This window comes from Pteronotus mesoamericanus, unplaced genomic scaffold (genome assembly GCF_021234165.1).
Source record: "Pteronotus mesoamericanus isolate MK-2021 breed Mesoamerican mustached bat unplaced genomic scaffold, CSHL_Meso_final contig_20, whole genome shotgun sequence".
NCBI lineage: Eukaryota > Metazoa > Chordata > Mammalia > Chiroptera > Mormoopidae > Pteronotus > Pteronotus mesoamericanus.
In genome coordinates this window covers 60652902-60664538 of record NW_026555085.1, presented here as the reverse complement: position 1 = coordinate 60664538, position 11637 = coordinate 60652902, and the positions used below count along the sequence as shown (strand labels likewise).

The 11637-nt window shown below is 39.5% G+C and overlaps 1 non-coding gene across 1 annotated transcript; it reads right to left on the bottom strand.

The window, feature by feature from the left end:
* Window positions 1-11257: 11257 nt before the first annotated feature.
* Window positions 11258-11399, bottom strand: LOC129068020 (small nucleolar RNA SNORA15). The gene has a single exon (XR_008528838.1). It is a non-coding gene; the product is annotated as a small nucleolar RNA SNORA15 (small nucleolar RNA).
* Between the last annotated feature and the right edge of the window lie 238 nt (window positions 11400-11637).

Sequence of the window (11637 nt, the reverse complement as noted above, 5' to 3'; positions counted from 1 at the left end):
AGTAAGGAAAGACCGCAGCTGAGTTTTAGGTGTGTAATAGAATTCTGTACCTGTTATTCATCATTTCTCATGAATTTTTTCCAAGTCAGTTGGATATTGATGATCATGTACTTAAAAACAGAGAGAACCAGAAATAACCTTTCATTTAGCTACAGTGTTATCTCCTTCAAATTGCTTTCCAAGCACCTAAGAAGCCTTTGAAGTGATTATTCTCGTGCTCACCAAACCCTCTCTCTCCCTGGTGTGTGTGTGTGTGTGTTTGCTGGTTTAGTTTAGGCCTGGCACATGCAGAGACTCTAGAACTTTTTTTTTAAATTCTTTATTTATTGATTTGAGAGATAGAGAAAGAGAGACATCATTCTGTTGTACAACTAATTTATGAATTCATGGGTTGCTTCTCGTACGTGTGTGCTTTCACCAGGGATCGAACCTGCAGCCATGGCATGTTCGTAGGGACCACCCTAGCCAACGGAGCTACCCAGCCCCAGCTAGGACGAATTTAAAATCACAGGCAGAAATATGACAGAAGCTGATTGTTTTCTAAATGAAGATTATTGCATCATATAGGAAATCTTTACATAGTTACCATGTTATTTAGCTGGTTTCCATGGAAACGCCAACAAGAGATAGCCAAAGAGCAGCTATGAACTAAGAAGCGACACATATGAGGGAAATCTCTCTCTCCATTTTGTTCCGTTATAAGGAGCTAGAACCTCAGACTCTATAATTGATGCCAGAATTTAACATTTGGTTTAAGAAAAACACCCACACAAATGGGAAGACAGGTGGGTCTTAAGTGGAAACAGTATACATCTTTTTTTTAGGAGAGTTAGGATTGGCTTGACTGCCAGTTATTATATTCAGTAAACACAAAATCCTTCTCTGGTGAAGACAGTTGATCAGAGTTAGGATCCTCAAGTACAAATTTCCCAGAGGTCCGCGTTCATTCTATTGCTCTGAGGGGTTCTCTTGTTCTGCTCTCCGGACCCCTCATGTCTGCTGCCTTCAAGCTGCTCATTCATTCTGTCGGGTTTGCCCTGAGAGTGACTCAAGTTTCAGAAGCTCGTATAGGGAAGCATTCTCTCTTTTTCTGCACACTGCAAAGTTTAAATAACAAATGTATTTCTTAGATGTTTGAAAGAGTCTCTTGGAAAACAGAGCCCCGTGCCTTTTTGAGAGGTAACTCCCTAATAACACATCTCCTTGTTTTTTAAAAAACAACTCTTCTTGATTTTGTCTTTGCCAAATTTGAGCTCCAAAGAATAAAATGGTTAATGATGTCTATATATAAATATTTGCTCCTTTGCTTTAAAGGATCAAAGATAAAAATTAGATTTGTTTGGAAATTTCCAAGTTTTAATTATTTAAAAATGATTGCAATAGTTCTTTTATTAATCAAACACATGGTAAAAGAAACAAAAACTTGACAAATCAACCAAGAAGTTCAGCATTTCTGGGTTATGTTTAAGGAAAATGTGTTACTATATATATGACTCAGGTCACAAAGAGATACGCTTATGCTCATGCATGACTAGTATGAAAATTGTCAATAGAATAATGAGAGAGAAAAAAGGAGCTTTTTTTTTAATTTAAATGTCCTTGTCAACTGGTGACATTTATAATGCACTTTTTGTGTTAAATTAATGATTTGTCAATGTCCTCGCTGACATTAATATATTCTTATTCTCAGGATCATCATTGACCCAATCCCTATAAAATATATTATGTGTAAAACCTCAAGAGAAGAGCAAACTTTCATTCTAATATTATGTGACATAATAATATATAAATAATGTGATAAATTTTTATTATAAAAATTAACCAGAACAATTTAATCTTTTTTATCTAACTATCACACAGTTACACCTGGCTGTGTGACAAGTTATCCTAAAACTTAGTGGCTTAAAAAAATATTTATTGTCTCATAGTTTCTGTGTTCAGGCATTTGGGCATGGGTAGCTGGATACCTCTGGCCCAAGGTCTCTAACAGGGCTACAGTCAAGGTATTGGCTGGAGGTTGGCTAGGGAAGGATCCCCTCTAAGCTCACTTATTGGCGGGATTCAGTTCCTATGGACTGTTGGACTGAGGACTTAGGTACTTACTGGCTGTTGGCCAGAGACATCATTTCCTTGCTAAAGGGACCTTTCTGCTGGGCATCTTACAACATGGCAGCTGGCTTTCCTCAGAGTAGGAGAGGAAGAGAAGGCAAGCAAAATGGATGCCACATGTTTTTGTTTTTGTTTTTGTTTTTGTTTTTTGTATTCTAATCTTAGAAATCATATCCCATCTCTTTGGTTATATTTTACTACTCAGAAGCAAGTCACTAGATACAGTCTATGCTCAAAGGGAGGGAATCACATAACAGCATAAAGATCAGGAGGCAGGAATCATTAGGGGCCTTCTTACAGGCCAACTATCACCATCCATAGGCATTCCTGTCCTGTGGCCCTATATAATTACCTAAGGCCCCAGCAATAATCAGAAATTCAGTCTTCTGGAAAAAAGAAAACAAGATCTCAGTAAAGGGTCAACTTTAGCTTTCTGCTGGTTCAAGATTCTAAATCTAGGGTGTCTGTCCACTGAAGCTAATAAAGTAGTACGTTTCTCAAGCCTAAGATTTCTCTAGGGACTATTTCATCAAGCTAAGAAACACGTAAGCTCCTTCTCTAGTGAAAATAAATAAATTGTTCATAGACACTGTTGTTCAAAGATTAAGGTATTTTCAAAACCATTAATCTTGACAATTAGCAAATGTGGAACTAATCCTACAGACACTGGCAAAGATAAACTATCATTGCCCAAATTAAATGAAAAGACCATTTGATATTAGCTATCTATTATATTAATGGTCTGTCTTGATATTAGTTTTCTATTGCTGTATAATAAATTACCCCAAACTTAATGGTTTAAATCAAATAAATAAACATCTCTTCTCTTACAGAGAGTTCTGTGGGTCAGGAGTTAGGAGTGGCTTAGCTAGGATGTTCTGGTTGGTATCTCCCAGGAGATTGCAGTCAAGATGTCAGCTCAGACTATAGTCATCTAAAGTCTCGAGGGACTGGGGGATCCACTTCCAAGGGGACCAATCATGACTGACAAATTAACAATGGTTGTTGGTAGGAGGTCCTCAGTTCCTCACTGCATGGGAGTCCACAGGACTGCTTGAGTGTAATGACATTGCCGTCAGCTTCCCCCAGAAAGAGAAGGAAATCCAAATTGATTATGGGATATATGAGATATGTTTCAAACTTTAACAATGATCCTTGTTTTAGACACAAAATGTGTGGTATTCAGAGTATTAAATTATACTACTCAGGTGCTACCAGGCTTATAGAAGTCAAAAAAAACTCCCATAAAACTGTGATGTTTGATCCCCAGTTATGAAACCACAGTGCAAATTTATTGGACCTATGCCTGTCTCCTGTCCTCTGAATCTCTTAGACATATCATAGGATTGCCAATACACAGACAGCAGACAGGAGGAAGAGTGATATAAAAGTACTCATGATACTTCGGCAGAACCTTGAGAGAATGAGTACAATTATGATCACGTAACCAAAAAGTCCTGGAGATTTTATCTATAAGACAAACAAAACAAAACCAATGCTAAAGAGCTCAAGAAACTATTTGAAGCTCACATCCGTAGAGAGACTGGGCTTGTCGTGACAGGCAGCATGGCTTTGAGGCGGTGGAGTCACAGGGCTGTCAGCTGCAGCCAGCAGAAAGAGCCCGTTCTGCAGCAGCAGGGTCTCTGAAAAATCTTGATAGGACCTTCATTTGTGAAAACTCACTGTCCAGAGACCACCAGGTACACACCGGCAGTAAAAGAGAAACTAAGTTGATTTGGTCTCCTGCAGTAAGTGACAATCCAAAGCAGTGGAAACATGGAGTGAGTCAAAAGAGGGGGAGCTTAGGGACAGGTACTTGTAGGACCTGTGGGCCAGAATTAGTCATAAAATGGCCTGGATATGGATTGCTCGGAATTGGTAAACCAGGCAGGCAAGTTGCTGGAATAATCAGAGGTCCCATTTTTGGAACACTTAATCTTTATAGAGTTACTGTTACATCACTTTGACTATGGTTTGATCTGGGAACATATGAACATAAACAAAGACGTGTACAATTTTGGCCTTAGGCCATTTATTTGCAGACTATTTTGCAAGTGATGGTTTCTGTTTAAACTCTCACCTCCATCGACAGAAAGGAATCTGAACCAGCCTTTTTTCATGTCCTACAAGGAAGTTTCTAACCAAGGTGTATTTGATGAAAAGCTCCCTCCTCTCCCCTCTACTCATACTGTTTCCTTTTCCTAACACTCACCCCCAAGCTGGAGGGGAAAGAGATAGCTCAAAGTTGGATCAATTCTACCATTGCAGCTTTTTTCTCTAATCATAATTACACTGCAAAAATTCTACTCTTTCTTTTCTTTCTTTCTGACCCTTGTTCCAAGGTGGAGGTCGAGTCCCAGTTTGCCCTCTGTTTCACCAGAGCATACAAGGGATGGATGACCTGGGCTAGATGGGGCATGAAAACTCTCCAGGACCCCAACAGGCACAAAAATGTCTGGAGCTGTTTCATAGTGGGAGGGGTCAGATATGCCTGAATTTTATCTATCACCACATCCGGGATGACTTTTGTCTTACCTGACCAGACAACCCCCAAGAATTTGACAGATAATCCAGGCCCTTGTAGCTTGGTCTCATGACTTCACATGGGACATGACTTCAGATGGGACAGCACTTGTGGCACTGCTTTCTCTAATTCTGCAAGGGAATCACTGGTTAGCAAAAATATCATCAATGTAATGGAACAGGCGTACCTGGGGAGGCCATGGCCACTTTGCCAGGTCTTCTGCCACAAGCCCATGACAGATGGTTGAGCTGCGCGAGTACCCTTGAGGAAGTGCTATAAAGGTCCACTGCCGGCCTTCCCAGGTGAGGAAAAACTGATCCTGACTCTCCGGAGCAAAGGCAATGGAGGAAAAGGCATTTGCTAGATCAGCTACCAAGTGGTAAGTTCCCAGCTCGTTAGTCAGTCGGTCCATCAAGTCCATCACAGAAGGAACCACTGCATGCAATGGAGGAATGACCTTATAGAGCTCCCAGTAATCAACTCTCATTCTCCATGTAACTTCTGGCTTTTTTACTGGAAAAAATATTGGTCGCGAGATCGACCAGTTCGGCCTGCGTATAGGGCGTATACATGGTATGCTCTATCATCTGCAGGGGACCGGCTGGCCGACTGCCAGGTGCCATAGGTTGTTGCGGCTTCATCTTCTGTACCACCACGGGGAGGGCTTTCCAGGAGCTCGGTTCGCGTTGCATCCACGTCACCTTCCTCCGACTCAGACTCGTCAGCTGCGGCAGGAGATGGGGAGTCGCACGGCTGTTCCGCTGCTCTCAGAGCTTCTTCCAGGGCACCAATTCTGGCTTCCAGGGCTTCCTCTCGTCCTTGGAGCCCATGTTGTTCCACTGAATCGCGAAGCGTGGTCTCCCTCTCAGCTCGCAAAGCTGAAAGCCCCAGCGGGCCACTCCAGGGTCTCTCCAACCTCCCTTAAGGCTTTCTCTGTGGTGTCAGGTGCGCCATTGACATCCTGGCCACTCCCTAGGTGGGGCCGAGGATGCCAGGAGGCTTGGCACCTGGGGTCACATCCCAGTAGCAGGCCAGCCCTCGAGCCTGCCCTCAGGAGAGCCTGGGGACTCCTTCATTTCTGTCCCATGAGAATCCTGCTGACTATGCCAGTTGAGTTGCAGCCTATCTAGGCTGGGCAGATCCACTTTAGACTCAGGTAGATGGAAGAAAAAGTGCGGAGCCATGGGGATGCTTGGCATGCCTTTATTCAACGGAGCCACACAGACCACAAGCCCATGCCCGTGTTTGTGCACACACTAAGAAGCCCCTACCTCCTTAAGGAATAGAAGGAGCAAAGCCAGTTACAGGCCAGATGATTAAGTAACATAGCATGAGGTGTGCATGTGAGCCAACTTCATGTTATGGGAACTGTTTATCAGACCCAGATTCAAGGCTATGAGACCCAGTCTCAAGGCAGGGAGAACACTTTGTCAGACCCCTTCAAGGTTATGAAAAACTGCTTCCCTTAGTTACCCAGACACCTGGGTGAGGAAACCGGGCTGCTTCCACAGGGTTTTAGAAGAATTAAGGATAACAGGGTTTGGAATCAGAAATTAAGTTGCTGCAATCTGTGGAAAATGTGCTGTTCTTACACACCTGAGTATGTAAAATTTATATTTACTGCATTTGTTTAGTTGGGTAATTTGTTAGTTATGTAAACTTGGCAAAATTATCGCCCATCACATCCTAAAAGAGGAAAACAAAGATCATGTCTCATTATGTTAGAAGTGAGTGTATTATATAATTTTGTAATTTAGCTCTGTCACTAATTAGCTGTGTAACTTTGGGAAAATGATCTTATTTTTTTAAGTCTTAAGTGTATCATATATTTTCAAAATAGGTAAAATAATGTTATCTACCCTGTTGGGATGATAGGAAGAGAAATTCAGATAATGTCTATAAAGTGCTTACCAATCACAGGTATCATGTATAAATAGTATAGACTTTTTCAGGACCAAAAAAACTTAATGTTCATGTAAACCAATTAGTAAAGACCTTATATTATTCAAATTTTGACAATAAAGTATCTTTTTCCTTCTGTGTATTTATTTCTTTCAAAAAGTCATTAATATTTCCAATAAAAATTCAGCAATATTTATAGAAGATATGGACAAAAATAGTGTCTCAATTTAAAAATATTTTCAACTAAAATCATACAGAATAGAAAGTTATGCATCAGAGAATTTTTGAATTTTAAAAAAGTATAGATAAGATAAAAACAAGTTAGTTATTGGAAGTATCCAATTGGAAGTATCCATATTATAATTGAATTAAGACTGAACTAGCTTGTATACACTCGTATATTATATACCCATGTCAGCAAAGCAGTATTATTTTTTCCAAGATGAATTTATAGCCTGTATGTCAGTGAAATCTAATTTTTTTGCTGATAGATAGAATGCCATATATAATGATGAGGAATATGCTGAAAGCAAGAGCAGTAAATGGCAATCTTCTGACTTACTGTATGTGTCACTGGGAAGAGTAATTATTTCTCACAAGTAGAGGTGAAGTCAGGGACTATTATCATCCATATTTAAGTGGTTTTGCTCTTTTCTTCCACATCTACCAACTTGATTAAATAATGATTGGGCTCAGAAGTTCATTCCCAATCAAGTTTGTAAATGCCTCTGTTGTTCAGCTTTAGAGAGTGCACAGATAAGGAAAGGCTCCACAAGTCATCACCAGACAGAGTTGGGGGGGTAGAGTGGGGGGAGACAGCAATCTCAAGAAGTCACCAGACAGAGAACTAGAAAATTGGGTTACATTCACAAAGCCTAAGTGACAACTACCAGTGTGCCTTTAATAGTGTGTTTTATAGCCTCAAGCAAATCCTAGCCTGTTGGGAGGAAGGGGAACGAGGGAGGTGCTGTAGGAGCCACCCCTTAAGGAAGAATGTTATGTTCTGAAACTCTCTCTGACCGAAGAAAATCTGGCTTGATGGAAATTCCGAGCACAATAGTTTGACATGATAATCAAGGGAGACAATCCTCTGGTTGTGAATTGATCAGGTCATCAATGAGAGCCAGGTAAAAAGCATTAGAGTGGCATTTCTGTTCCAGCATTTCAATGAAGAAATACCAGGCGGAAGATTTCCAGCACCTGTGATCTCAGCGCACATTTTAATTGGTTCTACTAGTGGGCAGGAAATAAAGATACCTTTTCACCAATAGGATCAAAAAGTCTCAGTGTGGCCTAACATTAAAGAACTTCAGAAAAGGTGGACAATGCTGTGATTTATAAGAAATATATATTTGGTCATTCAGGTGAGCGAAATACATTTCTCATGTGTATTTGATCTTCATCCACAGTTCCTGGCTTTCAGTTCCCAAACACCTGGAATTTCCTAAATGTAAGAGCAATGAGAGCATCTTTTATTACAATAGTTGGTCTCTTACCCTCAGTTTCTGAAAATGCTTCAGAGCGATAAAGGTGAAATAGGTATATGTTAAGCTGGGGGATTTTGGATGGCACCTAAAGATGGGGACTGGTTGTCCTGAGAACTACCCATGAATAGACTTTCATTCCTACCCACTGGTTTCTGGGAAGGAGGGTAAGGGACTGCAGGTTGAATCAATCACTAATGGCCAATGAGTTAATCATGCCTATGCAATAAAGCCTCCATAAAAACAGGAGGAGGTTCAGAGAGCTTCTGGTTTGGAGAATGTGTGGCGGTTTGTGGATAGTAGCATCCTTGGAGAGGGCGCGGGAGCTCCGAGCCTTTTCCCCATACCTTACCTCACGTATCTCTTTCATCTGGCTGTTCCTGAATTATAGACATCAATAACAAACCTGTACTCTTGTAAGTAAAATGTTTCCTTGAGTTCTGTGAATCACTCTTGCAAGTTAATTAAACCCAAGGAAGGGGTTGTGGAAATCTGTGACTTAAACCCAATGAGTCAGAAATACAGGTAACAATCTGGACTTGTGACTGGCATCTGCAGGGGTGGTGTACAGTCTTGTGGGACGCAGCCCTTAACTGTGTGGTCTGATGCTCTGTCTCTGGGTAGATAGTGTCAGAATTGAGTTAAATTGTAAGACGCCCAGCTGATGTTGGAAATTGCTTGGTGGTGTGTGGGAACCCACATACATACATTGAAACTGGTGTTCAGAACCCCTTTAAGGTGGTTTTCTGAAAATCTTAAAGTTTTTTAAATTTACTACTGTAAGTCACATTTACTAAACTTCTACATTCAGTTAGCCATTAGAGTTCACAATGTTTAATGTCAGGTATATGTTCAGAAATGGAACCTAAATTCCCTTGGTTTCTAAATCAATCTTGGGTAGAAATGAGGGAAAGGGCAAATGTAGGATATCAGCATTTTTTCTCTTTCTTGAGAACCTACTCTGTGTCAAGTGATAAGGTAATTCTTGCTTTTAATGTATTGTCTCATTTAATTATTGTAAAAGTGCCATATATTGGGCATGTGCCCTATTTCCAGATGAAGAAATTGAAACTCGGAAGTTAAATAACTTGCCCATGGTCTCACAACCTAGTAAATTGCAGTGAAGGAATTTGTAGCCAGCTCTTTCTAATTTCTGTAATTGAACTCATTCCTCCTCAATTGCTAACTCTCATAGGACAGGAGAAGACCCTGATGCTATTATTTAGCAAAATAATATATTTTTAGTCTTTTCTCACTTCATCTACTTTTATTTTTATCTTGGTTAATAAGTTAAAAATCTTTCTCTTAACATTAAAGTATTGTAACTTGACAATGTAATGAGCTAGTTGCTTTATTACCCATGCCAATCCCCATGACATGTAAGATATCTTTAGACGGTGAATTCTTTAGTTAACCTTAGAATTAGTTTCTTAGAAAGCCCTTGCTCACAAAGACCGATAGTGCCTCCCAAGTTTGTCCTATTTCTTTGGCAAACTAAGGCAGCATGAGGAATCGTGCTCAGTGCCTTGACTGTGGTGGTGGTCACACGAATATACATGTGATAAAATTGCATAGAATGAAACACGTGGTGAGCACATGGTGAACTCTGAATCAGGTGACACATGCCATTGGCGCTAGTTTCCTGGTTGTGATACTGCACTGTGATTATTCAAGATGTTGCCATTGGGGGAAAAAGGGGAAAAGGTAAGCAGGATCTCTCTGTACTATTTCTTACAACTTCATGTGACCCCTATACGGTTAATAAAAAGGTTTTAAAAATTATATAGTCCCTGACATCATATAGAATTCAATCTAGTAATAGAAATAAATTACAAAAAATAAATGCACAAAGAATTACATAATAACTACTATAATGTAGTAGGAGGAAAAGTATCTGGTACCATAAATGCATGCAAATATTGGAATCTAGCCTGTACCGAAGAAAGGTGAAGAAAGACCTTCCTGAGGATGTAATATTTAAAGTGAAGCTTAGGAATGAGTTGGAATTGGCCAAACAAGAATGGGGGAGAAAAATAAAAGACTTTTCACCTTCAAAAAAATGGAATCTAAGCAGAGAGGAGCTTGACAGAAGGGAATACTGAAGAAATAGTCTGGGGACAGATCACACTGGACCTTGTGGATTATGGTAGCTTTCTTAGGAGAATAATAGGAAGCCACTAAAATGCTTTAAGCAAGGAAGTAATATCAAATCAATATTTTTAAACTATTACTTTGACTTTCAGTCAGAGAATAATTTGTTTGGAAAGTATACCTGAAAATAGGCAGAAATAGAAGCTGGCATAGGAACGTGGGTTAGTGATGGGGTCCTTGGATTTGGGTGGGGGTAGTGATGATGAGAATAAATTAATGGGTTCAAGAAAAATTAGATAGGTTTTGTAATGATTTGAATGTGAGATGTTGATATTGCAGATTGTAGTCAATTTTGTCATGAGAAATGAAGTGGATGAAGCAACCGTATTCCCAGGGGGGGAGAATTAAAGGAAGTGCATGTCTAAAGTAGGGCAGGGAATGGAGTAGTTCAATTTTAAATCTAAGATACGATGCCAATGAGACTTTGGAGTGGAGATTTCAAGTAATCAAGTAGATATTTCAAAAAAAAACAAAAAACAAAACACACACACACACACACACACACACACACACACACAGAAGATACAAGTCAGGGATAAAAATTCTTGGCTTTTATTCACAAGAAATACATTCCAACATCCCTAGTGGATATCTGAAACCACAGATAGTAGCAAACCCCATATATACTGTGTTTTTTCCTGTACATACATACCTATGATAAGGTTTAATTTATAAATTAGACATAGTAAGAGCTTAACAACAATCATAATAAAACTGAACAATTATAACACTATACTGTAATAAAAGTTATGTAAATGGCTTTGGGGGTATTATTAAGTAAAATAAGGGTTGCTTGAACACAAGGGCTGAGATATCATGACAGTAGCTCTGATAACCAGATCACTATGAAGTGACTAATTAGAGGGAATCAAAGAGAGCGTGGATATGCTGAACAAAGGGATGATTCACATCTTAGATGGGACAGAGAAGAATGGCACAAGATTTCATACTACTACTCAGAAGGACATGCAATTTAAAACTTATGAATTGCTTATTTCTGGAATTTTCCACTTAATATCTTTGGACCATGGCTAATGCAGTTAACTGAAACCATAGATAAGCAGGGGCTACTTTGTTGATTTTTAAAATTTATGTCCACTTTTAATAAGGATATGCTATGAAAAAACTTGGTGTACTATTGTAGTCATTTTAAAGGGAAGACTTTACTTCTCATGGTGTCTGGCTGTGAAAGCTTCTAATGATAAAAAGAACATAGCATTCAGCTATGCCTTAGATAATAATTAATAGGGTAATTATGGTCATTAAGGGAGAATGGGAAGAAAAAAGAAGAGGCCCAAAGAAAATCCCTGATAAACTTAAACATTTAAAGTCAAGAAGGCTTAGAAGAAGCAGTCAGAGAAGGAGTGAAAATCCAAGAGTGGGGTGGGAAAGCCAAGGGAAGAGACTATATCAAGAAAGTAATAATAAATGCTGTTACATGTTCTGTTGAGAAGTCAAGTCAGCTGA